The following is a 16,271-nucleotide window of genomic DNA, read 5'->3' on the forward strand; positions in this document are numbered from 1 at the left end:
CTGCTCCTCACTCCAGTCGGGACTCTGCATGCCAAGCCCAGTATTTATTTTCATTACTTTTGAGACCACCAAAATTAATGTATCTTTCAGACAGGAAGAATTTTATTTATTATGGTGGATTTAAATCCAAGAGATGAAAGAAAATCAGCGCACATCCTGAAGGTGAGCAGGGCTGGGAGCTGATCCCCAACTTACCCTGTAGCACATGGCCTACCCCTACACCAGCACTACTCTGGTTTGGCTGCTGTGGCACCAAGAGGCACAGGGTTAACAAATTCCCTTGAATGATGGGAGGATGCTGTTGGGAAGATAAAACCAATTGTATTTTCCCCTTTACTACACATCAGTGCCTGTCCCACTGGAGCATGCCCAGGCCTTGCAAAGTCTATGATGGGACAGCCACCAGATGAAGTATCTGATTAAACATGCTGCTAAAACAGAGACACGCCTGGCTTGCACAGCAGTCTGCAGGCTCACCTTTCTGCGGAGCTCAGTTTAAGCTCATGCCATCACGTGAGAAAGATCAGCTGTGTCCTTGGAAACGCAGGCCCTGCAGTGGTTGGGATTTTCCTCACATTTCTTAATTCTCTTGCTCTGGATCCCATCACAACCCTGTTTTGAAAGGGCAGAAATGAAACTTTAGTTCATTGAAGAAAAAAAAAAAAGACTGTTGCTGTTGCTTTTCAAACAGGCCTGGAGTTCCACCAAAACGTTGCCAGACTCATCCCACCCATTGGGAAGAACAGAAAAAGGATTACATTTCTGAAACAACATTTTAAAAAACATAATTTCACGTCTAGACCGGAACCAGTCCAAAGATGAACCAGGCTGGTTACTGGCATAGTCACTGTTTGGTCAATTATCCCGCTGAGAAACCTCCTAGATGCAGTTACATTTGAGGTTCTTCCCTGAGGAACATGGCTGGGTTGTGTGATGAACAGGGAAGTGTGAAGGGACTGAAAGAAAGACAAAATCCATGAGAAATGGGGCTTGAAAGTTCATCACTCACACAGTTTGTTGATGCTTCCATGCAGCTCGATGCAGCTTCAGATGGGGCCGGGAAGCATTAACAGGGCACCTGCCTGGAGTGATGCCAGTTCGGGAGTTCCTGAGTTGCTGGATCATTACACAGTGGCAGATCTTTTCCAGGCTGTATCTGATATCATTTCTCATTGCAAAACATGAAGCAAAGCTGTCAGTTTTAGCTGCTTTCATCACCTCTGATAATGTTCCAAGTCTGGGTCCCAGTTCTTAAAAGCTGCAAAGAAAGAAAAAAAGCTGTGCTGGACACCCAATAAAAGCCAATTTGTGCTATCCACGGTTAGCTTGAGTTCAGCTCCATTGTTTATTACTTAGGTCTCTGAAGGATAAAGCATGCAAAATAAAACATTTCTACCACCTCAGCCTTTGTAAAAACATTCACAACCTGTTAAACGTTAGGGTCACTAACTCCAAAATGATCTCACAATTTGATTTCATTTTATTTTAATTGCTAATGATATATTCCAGGGCTGACAGAGAGCGAGAGGCTGTGACTAAGGGAAAATTAAACCTCAGCTCACTTTAATTCTCCCACCAGCTGTATTCAGGCAGGTGCAACACAAACTCCCAAACACCCCACTGCAAAACTCAGCCCTGACCTGGAGGGACCGATCTGAACGGGCTTTTCAGCCTGCATGCTTATTCAATTCACTCTGCGGAGAGGCTGCCAACCGGGAGACGCGGTGCCAGAAGCGTGGTGGTTTTTTTAATGCAAAGTTGCAAAACCACAAAACTCATTTTTACTGGTGACCTTTTTACCACTAATTGTCGGGGTACTTTAAAACAACAACAACAAAAAAAAGAAGAGTTGCTTTGGTCAGGGCTGAAATGACAGCCCAGGAACGCTCCTCTCCAGCTGCAGCTCCCTAACCCCGCTCTGCATCTGAACAAGTGGGTCTTGGTGTGGATGAGTCAGATGGCTTTTTAGGTGCTTTTAGTTTTTATTTTTTGTAATTAATTAATTAATTAACTTTGCAAATAAGCTTTAGATTTTGAAATAAATCAGCAAAAAATAGCTGGGCTGTTGGACAGAGGGAGCAAGAAGCACATGAGCAGTACAGGGGTGGGGGTACTGAAAAGGAAAGGCTCCCGCACTGTGTCTTCACCAAGTGCTGCATGAAGGTGGTTGTTTTTTTCCCTTTGCTTGCACTCTTTTTTCCCCTCTAAGAACACACAGGTCCATTTTACTTCATTTCTAGTTTTTTCAGACACCAACTCGGCAGTAGTTACAGCTGGGCTCTTTCCCTATGAGAGTTTGACCAAGTTTTGATCTCCTTTGCCCAGGTTTTAACACTGATTCATTCCCTAATTTCATTAGAATTGGCCACATGTCAGTGCTGCGTTTGTGAGCAGAGTCTGACCTACTTTTTCCACCTCCTCTGCTGAACGTTTCACAAGGAGACCTGCCTGAGGGTCAGGGGTGCAGCACCAGCCATAGCCCAGGACCTTGGCCCCTCCACTGGGAATCCTGATCCCGAGAGAAACAAGGAGATTCCAATGAATTCCAACAAATTGAAACTGCTCCACGTTCTTTGGCTACTTTATTTTTGACATACTACACTTTCAGCTAAAATTCTGCAATATAAGTTGACTTACAATGTGTCTATGTACTGAAATCCTTCTATGCATGACACTGAGGAAATGCCTTGCAACACAGATAGCACATACACAAAGTTGGCTAGGAGAAAACTGAGCAGCAGCATCCTATTCTAGCAGGTACCTCACAGGGAAAGAATGCTTTTTCAACAAACTCAAACCCCATATTAACAGAGAATTACACCTTGCACCTGGCCTCCTGCCCAGCTCCGTGGTCCTAGAATGTTGCTGCAATCAGCAAAGTGGAACCCTGGGCACAAACTTGAGCCTGTTTAATACTTACGGTGAAACTCCTGCTGCCATCAGCAGGCCCAGATTGTCACCACTGCTTTGTATTGCTTTTATGGAGAGCAACTTGAAAGATTTCCAGCCTCTATTAGGAGGAACCACAACTTGTAACAAAGCAAGTGATGACTAGCAGCTTGGGGACTGCGCTCCATCCCATCCATTGCTCCCCATGTTGGAGGAAATGTTCCTTCTGCCGAGGAATTCTGTTATTTGCTGGGCTTGTTTGTTTATTTTCAGCCTTTGTCTCCAACAATCTCAATGTGGTCCAAAAGTCCTAAGGTGATTTCCTTTCCCACTCCAAAACTGCGCCTTCACTAAGCCCAGCAACCGCTGTGAGACTCTGTTTGTAAACACAGGGTGAAAGCACTTTGTTCTGGTTTTTCTTTCTGTCAGCACATCCCAGTTTTCTCATTCTCTCTTTTTCTTCCTCACTTTCCAGTATTTATAATTATCTCTGGGAAATATTTTTGGCCTCTAACTTGTCTGGTCTGGTTTACAGCATTGTTCAGCATTCAGAACCAGTCCTGGTGACTGACTGGTACTTGTGCCATGTGGCAGGTGCCAGTGCCCTGATGGGCTGAGCCCACTGTGCCAGGAGGTTCAGCACCAACCTACCTGCAAAATGGAAACACAGGCCCAGGGATGGGCTGGGAGTGATGCGCAGGGCAACCAGCAAGGCCCTGTGCAGTAAATGCATTCCATTCCATGCCCGCAGATTGCACCGTGTCTTCATGCACTCCTTTCAGAATGCTCCCCTGCTTTTGGAAACATGCTTTTAGCAGTAAACAATCCACTGAGCTATTTACAGCTCAATTTCCAAGCATCCTACCAGAACAATGGCAGCATATGATGCTCATCCAGTGCTGCCAATGGGGCAGAAACCTTCTCTGAGAGCTTTAGTGCTCTGGAACCCCTTCCTTCTTCCACTCAGTAACAAAGACAAGTCTGATAGAGCAGAAAACTGAATGAGGAAAATGACAGGAACCAGAAATCCAGAAATTCATAACTAGGCAACCCATAATTGACTTTTTTTTTTTTTTCCTACGTTGAGCTCCATCAGAAGCTTGGGCATCTGGACAATATGTCTGCATCAGAAAGCAAGATGCCACCCTTTCTGCCTTCAGAGGGGGATGTAGAGGATGGACTCCTCATCCCACATCAACGTCTGCTTTTGTTTGGGATGGGAGTTACCTTTGAGCCCGAGAATTTTTGAAGATATTCTTTAAAATCTTTCACATTTTGCTCTCATTTGAAGTCAGGTAAAATTTTACCCTCAATTTAAGTGAGTTCAGAGCCAGGAAGTAGTTTGGAGGCTTGTAGCCGAGAAGCTCTCCTATTATCTCTAACACCGAATTGGGCAGCTCAGCATTCCCCCAACAACTCTGTTATTCTCAGGCTTAACTTCTTAATGTTCCATGTGTGGAGCTCCTTAACTGAAAGCATATAGAGAAATGCAAGTGGCCTCTGCCTTAAATTACCAGTTAAACCAGGAACAAAGCAAGGTGGGGATTGCTTCCTGAGGGGCTTTAAAAACAAGTTCCCCAAAGCTTCAGAAGTGCCTTGACCTCATGCAGTGCCAGGGCTCCTCTAGGAGCCAGTCCCTTTGAACACACAGCACTGGTGGCATTTCCCCATGTCCCACGAATTGCTGTGGCACAGCACTGCCTTCCTAAATCCCAGCTGATGTTTCTCTGACCCAGTTTCTTGAGTCCATCTCCTCCTGAGGGTTTGGCTTGCACCACAGCTGTGCCCTGAGAGAGGCCATGCAGCAGGGTTGTGCAGCGTAGCATAGCAGGCTCTGGGTGCTGGCATGGCTGTGGAGCAGAAGGGACTGCTGCCAAATGGATGAGCTCTTCAAGCACTTTGCAGCCATGCTGTCTTTCCATACCTCAAGAGGGCACAAAGGTCACATTCAGCATCTCCATCCTCTGCTGCACAGCACTCAGATCAGCACAGATGAACTGTGGCTGCCTCCAAAACCCACCTTGCATTGGCCTCGTGGTGCCTTCAGAGATGAGCACTTGCTAACACTGTTCGGGTGAGCACGTTGGCATTACAGAGCTGTGTACAAACATCAGCCCCTCCCTGGCGGGGCAAGGGCTGTGCACCACTGACATTAACAGGGTTGCATCAGATTTTGCCAGCTGTGGATCCCGCCCACAGCTGTGTGGGACCTCTCCTTCCCGCACCATCTCATCTTGCTGGGCTGGGAGAAAGCCTGTGCTGCTCTAAATGAAAGCAGACCCGGGAGGAGAGGAACCTGCTGAAGATCTGAGATGACGGTTCTGCCCTGGGTTACACTTTTCTCAAACAAGAGCAGTCGGTTAGTAACAAGATACAGACCTAATTCTGATTATTTTACACCAGCAAAGCCAATGGCTCTTAGACTGTGAGAAGCTCTTTACATTGGCACCAGTGCAGCACCAGCCACCCGTGCTGCCTGATGCCCTGGACATTTTCTCTGCAATATGGTTTCAAACACTTGTGAGAGCTGAAAACAAAGAAATGAAATACCAAACTCGTGCAGACTTCAGAAATGAGAAATAAAACGTCCAGGAAATCCCTGCAAGGTTTTGGACTGAACAGGAAGATACATTACAGAACATTTTCAACTTATTAGTATTATTATTTTTTCAACTTCCAAACAGCAGAATGCCAGAATGCTAACAGGCAGGGCAAATTGAGCAAAAATATTCTGTGGACCGGGTTAGAAATTAAGTCAATGTTTATTTTTTTATGCTTTACACTTTGGCCAGCATTTATCCCGAATGAAGGCAGCAAATGTTATTAGATTTCATGGAATGTAAATAAACAGTTATTGGTAAATACATTTTGGTGGTCTGCTTGTTACACTGCATGTCAGGAAAACTATAGGGAACTGGCAGGAGTTCAGACGTCTTCAAGGAACACAGAAAACAGACATATTTTACTAATTATAGCTAACAAAAACACTCTGAGATTACAGTTAAATTACATTAAAACATAACTTGTTGGCAAAGGCAGTGAGCATAATGCTTTGCCTATATCTTTACATATAGTGTTTCATCGGAACAGAGTGGTAACATCGGGAGACTCTGGCACTGCCCATTGGTGGCTGCTTTGGCCACTGGGCTTCCTGCAGTGGATCCTATGGCCTCGTGGCCTTGCTACTGGGGAGAAGTCCTGGGTGTGTAGGCAGCAGTTATTGCATGAGGGGACCTGAGGGAAGGGAATGGCAGGGGGTGGGGGAAGGGGAGAGAGTGGGAATGGAAAAGGAAGATGGAGACGGTAGGGGAAAGTGGAAGGGAAGAGGAAGGGAATGGGAGACCATTATCCCATTCTCCATCCAATAGATGCTACCTCAGTGGTGGTCAGCCCTTAAATGAGGTCTTAGAGGAGGTGGAGTCGTGTTCCACCCCTTCTGGGAGCACAGCTCCATTACTCTCACCTGTGCTCCTGCAGCTGACCCAACACTTGCCTCAGCTGATTAATCAGAGGTTCAAGCTGTGATTTCCCATACAGGAGGTAAAGAAAAGGAAAAGGAAAAGGAGCACCTGCTCAGCACCAGGAGGGCACTGTGCAGGCAACACAACAAAAGGGATGCAGCAAGGGCTGTCCCCAAACTCTGCCACCTGCACCACATTGACAGCTTGAGGGCACGCAAAGAGCAAGTTGCAGAGGTGCTGGCACTGCACTAAGATTATACACCACCATCTTTCTTTTAAAGCAAAGTTCACTTGAATCAGCTTGATAAAACTGATGCTGAGAAGCGCTGGGTGTGAGCAGCATTCAGGCTGTACAATACCAGGTTCAAGGTGGTCCTGTTTGTGGAGGTAGCTCCATGGGCTGTGCTAGCCATGCTAGCCATCGGCTTCAATGAAGAGCAGGTAAATCATGTGATCATTAAGTCTGACTTTTAAATCTTATAGGAAAGGCATCTATAATTCCATCAGCCAAGTAAACATAGGGGAATATTCAGGGTCATGTCCCCAGAATATCAGCAAAACCCAGCCTGGCTCTTGTCCACTGTATCTCTCTATGGCAATACACCATTCCTGGGGCTGTTTATTCTCATGTCTGTGCCTGTATGTAAAGAAAACCCCTAGCAAAGCCATGTTCCATGACTACCCCACGCAGTCTCTTCACATGGACTGCCTTTGTGTCACATTTATTGCCCATTCTTTGCTGGGAAGATTTTTACATGGGATCTGAAGTTTAAAAGAAGACAGATGACAAGCTGTGATCGCGAGGAGGAGAGGCTCACCATATGGAAATAGAAAGCCCTGGCTCCCTCCTTTCTTCCTCCTCCCCCCTCCCCTGCAGAGTTTCTCTACTTCACATGGTGCTATTGGGATTTGAAGATCAGAATACAAATTAAATTATTAAATGAAGAACAAAAAAAAAGCCCCAAAAAACAAAACTCAGGCCTTTTCTCTCCATCCTTCTATGTGATCAGCAATTATAAATCAAAGTAGGGAAAACAACCCTGCTGGAAGCTGGCACTGGGCTACAGCCCAGCTGCCTACAGAAGGACACGCATGTGACTTTGCATGCTATGGAGGGTTCATGTGCGAATAGGGTCTGCAGCTAAGAAATTATTTTAATGGCAGAAACTTATTTGTGGGCCCACTTACTTCTGTTGTTTCATTTATTACTTACTTACAGGTGTGCCTGGAAAGAGCAGAAGCACCATTCCTCAATCCACTGCACTTCTCCAACATCAGAGCCAGGTCCCCACACAGTGTCCTCCAAAACAGTCTGGTCCTCTTCAGCACTAAGCACAGTGACCCTCATGCATGTTGGCCAGCAAGCAAAGAGAAAGGAACTAACCCATTTCAGCAGGACAGATCTTGAGATCTTGACCAGTTCAATAACAGCACAGGGAGGAAAAGGGCTGTCAGCCCCTCACACCTGCACCATGCTGCTTTCCCTGGAAGCTGCTGGGCATTTGCACTTTTGAAAGACTCAAAGACTCCTTCAGGTGGCAAAGCACACACTGCAGGTATCTGCTTTGGAAAAAAAACCAAAAAACAAACAACAAAAAAGCTGGCCCCTTTTTTGTTATTGGCTTTTCAAGGCTTGGGTTGAGCCACTGATCTTAGTAGCCAGACTTACAAAACAAGCACTTAGACCCTTTAATGCGGACCCGAGCTATGGACATCCCATTAAGGCACCCATGGTTGAAAACCAGCTCCTCACAGCCAAAATAAATAGCTGAATCAATGCTACACAGAGTTTAATCTAAACACGTAATGGAGTCTAACCCAGATATACACTGTACTCCATCCACAGGTCCTGGAGATGGCAAACTGAAGCCTGCTTTTATAGTGTGCCAGCTCAGGGACCTGTTCCCAATTTGCAGATTTGGCCTGTTGCATTCTAAAAGATGTTTAATACACCCGATGCCTGTTTGTGTTAATGTTTACCATTGAAGTTTTTCATTATTTGATGTTATATTTGGCCATAGCATTGAAATTCCATTGGACCGACTGAAATCTAGTGTCAAATCAAAGCCAAAGAAGCGTCTTTGCGATAGACCTTCAGTTCCCATCCAGACACATTTAAAAAAAAAACAAAAACCTGCTATTGTAGGTGTTTCCTTTGTAGCTTTTCTTCTTTTTGCCAAAGAAATAGCAAACACTTTATTTATTAGCTGGTTTTATGTTTGCAGCTCTGGAAGAGCCGAGCTCTCTGGAACATTGGACAAAGCCACCATGGGCTATCAGAGAGGTGCCAGATAGGCACAGGTCCTTCTGGCCAGGGCAGGGGCAGGCAGAGGATGGTTGAGACTCCTGAGACCTTCTCCAAGCTTTGTCATTTGGAACACTGCCTATGGACCTTTGTACGTCTCAACGGCTGCACCTCTGGGGACACTGGACCAACTTCTGCTGCTTGCAGGTTGCATATTGTCATGGGAATAATGATCAGCCTTCAAAGCCCGAGCAAAAAAACCCTTTCCCACTGCGTCAGACACTGGTGGGCTCCCCAGAGTGGGGAAAGCAGTCCTCATCCCGAGAAACCCAAAGTCTTGCTTCATCAAACTACCTAAGCACGTGCCTAAAATGAGACAGCTGCACTGCGATTCACTTCACATGAAGAGCTCAGAGTAACTCGACCCTGATGAGGAAGCTGCCCAACCTGGGGGGCCTGGCACTTGGTGCTGTGTTTCCCCCCTTGCATGCCTGCCTCTATTTCTGGTCATAGGGTGGAAACTTTCCTTGGAAACCCAGCACTGCAGGATGAGGCGCAGATCCCCCAGCGCTGCGGGGAGGCACGGATGCTGGGTGGATGCAGAGATGTTCGGCACTTGCAGGCTCAGATCCTGCCAATCATGCATGCGCTCACACAAAGTGCTGGCATGGCTCAGCAAGTGCAGAGTGAAAATAAATGAAAGGAGGCCTGCCTAAGTCCAGATGTGTCTAAATTCAAGGGGACCTGGAAAATGTGATGGCCTGGACAAAAAAAATAAAATAAAAAAAATCAGGAAAGAGCATTTAAACATAAAGCCATGAGGAAAGGCTTGAAAAACAGTCTACAGATATTCTCTCAGTCAGCTGACAGGGGAGCTGGGAGGAACCCACTTCTCAGTTCACCAAAGAAATTGTTTCAGACTGTTTCCCCTCCCCAGCATATTTTCTCCAATTTTCTCATCAAAGTTAATACCGAGTTTCTTTCTTTCTTTCTTTCTTTCTTTCTTTCTTTCTTTCTTTCTTTCTTTCTTTCTTTCTTTCTTTCTTTCTTTCTTTCTTTCTTTCTTTCTTTCTTTCTTTCTTTCTTTCTCTGGTGAACTACAAATTCTTTTTCAGGATGGTGTTTTTCAGTTCTAAAGATTATAAATGGAATTATCTAAATGTCATCTCAGTACATAAAAGCATTCATTTGACAGCATTAAAATGAAATATCTTGATTAATGAAGAGTTCCTACTTAGCACCAAACTGGTCTCCTTTCTGAAGTGGGAAAACAAATCTCTGCCTGCAAATCTTTGTTCAGCTTTAGCTGAGTGCTGAGACACTCAGAAGATCTGTAGCGTTACTCTGAAGCAAATGTTGCATACTTCATACGTAACAGCATTCTGAAAAGCACACCCAACTCTGGTCTTAAAACTGTCTCTAAGAGGCATGCAAGAAGCCTGACATTTACCCAGCACTGGTTTCACAAAGGGACAACCTGCCTACTGCAAGGTAGGCAGCCTGTGATAATGGACTGTCCCCTTGCTGTGAGACTTGGCAAACTGTGCTCTGTGCTGGGTAGGCTGGGGGTCAGCAGACTTCTTTGGTCAAGCCAACAGCCTTGGCCACTATGATCCCTGCCATATTCTCTCTCCCATCCCTCTTGGGCAGAAGAGCTCATCCCACTCAGGTCTGCCCTCGATGGGCAAGGAGAGCAGTGCCAGCACTTTTCTGAGGGTACCAGACACTGCCTTCCTCTACCAGCAAAGTAACTCTGCCTTTGTAAAGAAAGTGCTCAAAGCAGTTTCTAGATTAAATCAACAGACTTACGGACTCAAATCTGGCCATTGCACAGCAACAGGGTGCTATTTGGGCCAGGCTCTTACACATAAGTTGGATTCCTCTATTGGCTCCACTGACTGCAGCACAGCAAACCCATTTGGAGTTAGCAGAGGACCTAGTCCACACCATGTTAGAGTTTGCTACAGCTATTCCACTTCAGATCAGCTGCAAACCCAGCCTGCAGGCATAGTTGTCACATCTGCCACTTCCAAATAAAACGGGCTCATAGTATCAACGAAATGGCATCAGAGAAAGCTTATAGCAAATGTAATATGTTAAACATTAACCACAATGCTCACAGTCTAGAAAGGTCTGATAAGCCACGATTAAACTTAATTATGGATTATTTTATATTACCTACTTCCAAGCACTGAGGAAAATTGCTTCCTTTTAACTGCCTTGGCTGGCTTGTTCTGACCACACACATGCTGGGGGATATTTTTCCATGATTGATGTATTTGTTTACTGAGCTCCTTGCTCAGATACAGGCCGATTCTCCCTTTAATCAGAGGTGTGAATACCTTAATTGTTGTCAGAGTCCATGTTAGCCTCTTGATTAAAAGCCATCCTCAAGCTTACCAGTAAAGAAATCCATGCAACAAAGCAAAGTCCGGTTCTTAGTATAAAGCTCAGAACGTGCCAAATACATCCCTTATTTTATGGTCGTGTACTTGGCTCACTGGTATTTCATCAAGATGTTTCATGCAACAGACACATTTTTTCTACTTTTTTTCTTTTACAAGGACAAGGTGGAAGTTGTTGCGTTTTTGTTTTTTGGGCTTAGTTTTCTTTTTTTTTTTTTCTTTGCCTTTGCTTAAGGGCAAAAACTTCCATAAACATCAGTTTTCACTCAACTTCGTTCGACCGCCTACCCACACTGATTCTTTGCTCTAGCAATATTACCAATAAAATAAACATGTCCAAATTCAGAAGCACAAACAAGTCCATCGGTGACACTAATGTTGCCTGGCAAATAATTCTCCTCATTTCTGCAAGGGCTTCAATTTCTTGCAGATTCAAAGCTAATTCATCTTTAATTTGATGCCTCGGTCTTATTTTTCTTTCCCAATCTCATTAGAGTAAAAATAGCAAGGATATCCATATGATTAAAGACTTCATGTGCAAGAAAGCAATCTGGTCATAGTGCTCCTTAGCTTTATGTACTTATTTCTATTTGACAACATTAATTTGCCATCTGTCAGCTCAGTTACATAGTTTACTTGCTGTTTGCTTGGTGCTCACCTCCCCCTTTTTCGTCGTCAGCTGTTTTTAATAGTTGGGCCTCCTTGAGTGGGCCATTTATGCAGATTTGAAACAGGAGAAATCCTAAAAACTGACCATATGGGAAGCCACTTTGTACTCCCCATGCTGACACAGACATGCTCAGTTCTCCAGCCCACCCCTCATACCTCAGCACTTCCAAAGAAATCCCATTTTTCACACCTCTGTAGCACCTTCCATCTAGGAGACTCCACAGCATCACACGACATCACACATGCAGTCAGACCAGTTGTGCCCTCCTGGGTGTCTCTGTTGAAATCAGCTGAACTGTACAAGACTTGATGGCAGCTCAATTTAGCCCCAGACCTGTGAGCAAATAAATGAATGGAAGAGATTGGAAAAATCACACAAGGATGGCCAGGCAACTGCTAGCACTGTCCTCTGCCACCAAGATACGCCATGTGTGCTACATCCACTCATAGTGCTGATATTTACCTCACAAAGGCATGATCCAACATTCTGTAGCTAATTTTTTAAGCAAGTATTTTGTGAAAATGGTCTGATTTCCTCGGATTGTTTATTTTTCACCTATAAGCCTTAATTAAAACAAAGAAACACACATGTACACACAAAAAACCTACGGTGTGTTTTGGAGAGGAAATGAGCACAACCACTTCCCAACCTCCATTAGCCAACAGGCATCCAATCCCGTGGCAGAATAAAAGCATCTGGTAAACCCAGTATTATCCCTTACAACTCCAATGTTTTCAGAATCATCAGTCGCTATTCCTACTTTCTCATTATTACTGCTCATTCTGTGTACGCTGTTTCTGAAAATGCTATCTTTGTATACCCCTTTTCAAGTGATCTTGCAAATATTAGAGCCTGTCTATAAAAGTTCTGTTATTAAAATCATGTGTAATGTCTTCTGTCTAACAAAACATGTCACTAAGTGTGCAGTCCAGTGGTCAGTGACTTCATGTGAACAAACCTATTTCCTTGCTGGTGATGATGAGAAAGTAAAAACTGCACAGTCTTCCTTTTCCTGGAAATGCCCCCTGTTTTTTTGGCATTTTGAGCATCATCTCCGAGCCCTTTGGAGTGTGGGCTGAAGGGAAAGCAGGGACTGGCTCTCAGCCTAGATGTGCTCAGTAAATGTTAGGTGTTGTACTGAGGGATGTGGTTTAGTGGGGAGATGTTGGTGGTAGGTGGATGGTTGGACTGGATGACCTTGGATCTCTTTTCCAGCTTTGGTGATTCTATGATTCCATGATTCATCAATAGGGGCATCTATCCAGATCCCAAACACTGAAATCTTCTTAAGTCATCTCTGATGTTAAGTATGACACTTAGGAAAAGAGGTGGTTTAGCTTAAATAATCTAAAATTCCAGTGAAAATACAGCAAAGACAATTCTGTTCAATTTTTATGTGCCATTTCTCTGCCAGCTGAAGAGCTCTGGGCTATAAGAAGGCACTGAAATGATAAGGTAACCTTTTCTCCTCATCAGAAAGCCAGTGTAAAGGCTGATTTCTGTTTAATTTATAAGGGAAAAGTAGAGCTGTGAGCAGTTAGTGCCTTGGCCAAGGGTCACCAGCAGAGATGAGCACCTAGGCTGTGGAGCACCGTCCTTTGCTCTTCCTTCTGCCCATGCACTCTGTCATAAAGTGTACTAGAAGGAGTTATCATCCTCAGGAGTAGCTGAATTACAGTAGATAAGTCAACTAAGGGTTCATAGCAACACGAAAATTCATCAGGTAGCTTAAACAAAAAGGGCTTGATCTTTTCTCACACTGTGAAGGGATGTCGTGAGGCTACAGACTGAGCTGTCTGCCCTCCTTCCAACCTCTGTACTACACCCAGCACACAGGCTGTCTGAACTCAGGCTGCACACTACCTGTATCATTTTAAGGATTCCAGAGGACAGCTGGTGGTGATGGAGACAGAAGGGTGATTCCAGGAAAGGTGGTCAGCAGGCTCAGTGCAGGCAGGAAGCCAGACACACAGGCTGAGAACACTTTCTATTGTGTTTACCATGTCCAGAAAAGAAAACATGAAAGTAACTTCCCAGCTCTAACCCTGTTATAACCAGCTCTGAGAAGATCACCCCAGTAAAGGGAAGTCCGACTGTGAGGCACAGCCAAAGTAATACCTCCAGCACTGCTTCCCTGATGGGAGCATGGCCAGATGTGTGCCTGCCTCTGGGCTAGAGCCGCTTTGTAATTTGTAACAGTCTCCAGGCTGCTCTAATTTACGTTGGGGGCCAACGCACGGCTCACTTCAGACAGAGTTCAAAGACTGCCCGGACACAAGCAGCCCCAAGCTGCTCTGCACGCGGTCTGCCCACAGCCTGCACCCACTCAGCAGTTGGCATGGGGCAGCAGGAGTTCCACCTCCCAGCCCAGGGCCACCTGGTTCCAGCAGGGCTGGCAATGTGCTGTGTGCTCTAAAGAGGTACCAAGTGGCCCCTCCAAGCTCCTCCAGGTCTCCAAGGAGCACTGCTTTGCTTTTGCACAGATTTCTAGAATGGGTTGGTTTCAGATTCCCAAATATGTAGTATTATCTTTTGGGGCTGTAACTTAGGCTCTGCTGCCCGAACCCTTGTGTAGGAAACCTGTGTCTAGGAAACATGCTGGCAAGATGACACAAGCCATAATGGCCATACAAACCCATCAATGCTTTGACCAAAACAACAACAGCAGAAAAAAACAACAGGACATCAATACAATGCTGCTAGCAAAACTTGGCCAAAAAACCCAACAACAACAACAAAAAGCCCACCACTGTTTGAGAAAGCTGAGCCTGTCGTGTTTACAACAAGGCCTGATAGCTTTCAGGACACGCTGTCTTCAAAGGGGCTGGATTTGGTTTAGAAGCTCATTCATTTGCAGTGGGTTCAGGGAACCAGCCGGTCCTCCTTCTCTCTGGGAAGACTCATTAGCTACAGGGAAACTCAGTGTGAACGGGAGGTGTGTGTGGGGTATGGGTAATTACACAAGCACCTTAGAAATAAATCACGATCCTACTGTTGATATGATTGGAAACCTGGAACTGATCCTCATTTTAGCCTGGGAGAAGTTCTTCAGCAACACTCCATAAACTACAAAGAGAAGAAAAGGAAATTGACTTTAAAAACAACATTTTAATAATGCTAAGGTGTTGACAAAAATCTCAGTGAGTAAAGGAGCTCCACACCAGGACAGGTCCACTGCAGGGAAGGGCTGCGGCATCTGCCCATGGCATTGCATGGGCCAACATATTGTTAGCTCAGTGACCACTGCCACTATTCTGTACCTGAGGAGGGTGCTGGGGTGGGAAATAGGCTGCAGGAATATGTAAGTTGGAATTGGAGATAAAATGCTTCTTCCCAGAGGGAGCAATGGCAGAGGCAACACAGCCCTCACCCAGACGGGGAAGCCACAATGCACTGCAGCCACGCGAGATATGAAATAGGATTGCAGAGCTGCCGTACATCTGAATGGGGAATCCCAGATGGATGAGGGGTATGAGCTCCCAGAGCATGTGTGCTGTTAGCCCCACGTGCCTGAGATGGAAACTGGAGTGCAAACTGTAAATCTGCTGTCTAGCATATCGACCTCGAGTCTGTAATATCCCAGCTGTGCTCGCCTTGTGCTGTGTGCAGCTAAATGCAAGCACGCTGCGACTACTCACCCCGAGATGTGTAAGCCAGGCTGACGGTCACACTATGCATCCTCAGATATTCTCCATGTCCTCCTTCCTGGGTTCATAAGGCCACCTGGCAATCAGACATCCAATAGAGTCTACAGTGGTACAGTCTCAGTGCTAACAGGTACACAGTGATGCTGATGGAAAGGTTCCCCTGGTCATACGAGAAAAATTCAGAGCCAGAAGGTTTGGGATGCACTTCTGAAAGCTGGTTAGGCCATTCTGATGCTTACAGAATGCAGTTGAGGGAGTTATGCTTTCTTGAACATCTCAGGTATTTCTGTTCTCTTCCAATAAACTGGGATAACAGTCTTTAATTTTTTTGGTCAAGGCCATCTCCTCCACTGAAGACAGACTGTGCTGCAAACAGCAGGTCTATAACATTTACTGAAGCCAAGTGGACAGTAATGTAACAAAAATCATATTGAATCTGTGTCAGAATATGACAGAGCACTCACACTGATGATGAACTCTGCTGCAGCAATACGTTCTGTTAGATACAAACCATGAGGGAAAGGCATTGAAATCCCCAAGTGGAAAGCTGTGTAATACAACAAAAAAAAGTCACAGAAAAAAATCAAAAGAACACAGCAGCCCAGATTCTCCAATGATGCACCCTGCCACATCTTGACTGGTTTTGATAAAATTATGCTGTTTCCAGACAGCTGAGAGTTTCCCTCTGGTCCGTGGATGAAGTGATGTTTTTAGTGGAGCACAGTAACCCCAGTCATTGCCCAAAGAGGAGCTGCAGGGCTGACCAAGCCACAGAGAGGCTGGGCAGTGATGACTCCAGGTAGCCTCTTCACCATTTATCATGTCAGCCATGCCTGGCTGGCTTAAAGGAATTAGTTTTCCATTTAATTTGGGAAATTTTCCCAGAAAGTCTTGACTCCCGAATAAGAGTTGCTCAGAATACACTCCATCACATCTGGCTGCCTTTCAGTGTGC

At 45.2% G+C, this 16,271-nt stretch overlaps 1 long non-coding RNA gene across 5 annotated transcripts in view; it reads right to left on the bottom strand.

Annotated features, from left to right (window-relative positions):
• The window catches only part of LOC107320432 (uncharacterized), a 181,692-nt gene that overhangs the window by 1,166 nt on the left and 164,255 nt on the right, over positions 1-16,271 (bottom strand). For all 5 annotated transcript variants that reach the window (XR_014935474.1, XR_014935476.1, XR_014935475.1 and 2 more), the window contains 5 exons: positions 15,309-15,864; positions 14,639-14,736; positions 11,826-12,003; positions 1,010-1,258; positions 478-612 (listed from right to left, as the gene is read on the bottom strand). This is a non-coding gene — a long non-coding RNA (uncharacterized LOC107320432). The remainder of the gene's footprint in view (positions 1-477; positions 613-1,009; positions 1,259-11,825; positions 12,004-14,638; positions 14,737-15,308; positions 15,865-16,271) is intronic.

This window comes from Coturnix japonica, chromosome 18 (assembly GCF_054131305.1).
Source record: "Coturnix japonica strain WE chromosome 18, WE-NBRP24, whole genome shotgun sequence".
Lineage (NCBI taxonomy): Eukaryota > Metazoa > Chordata > Aves > Galliformes > Phasianidae > Coturnix > Coturnix japonica.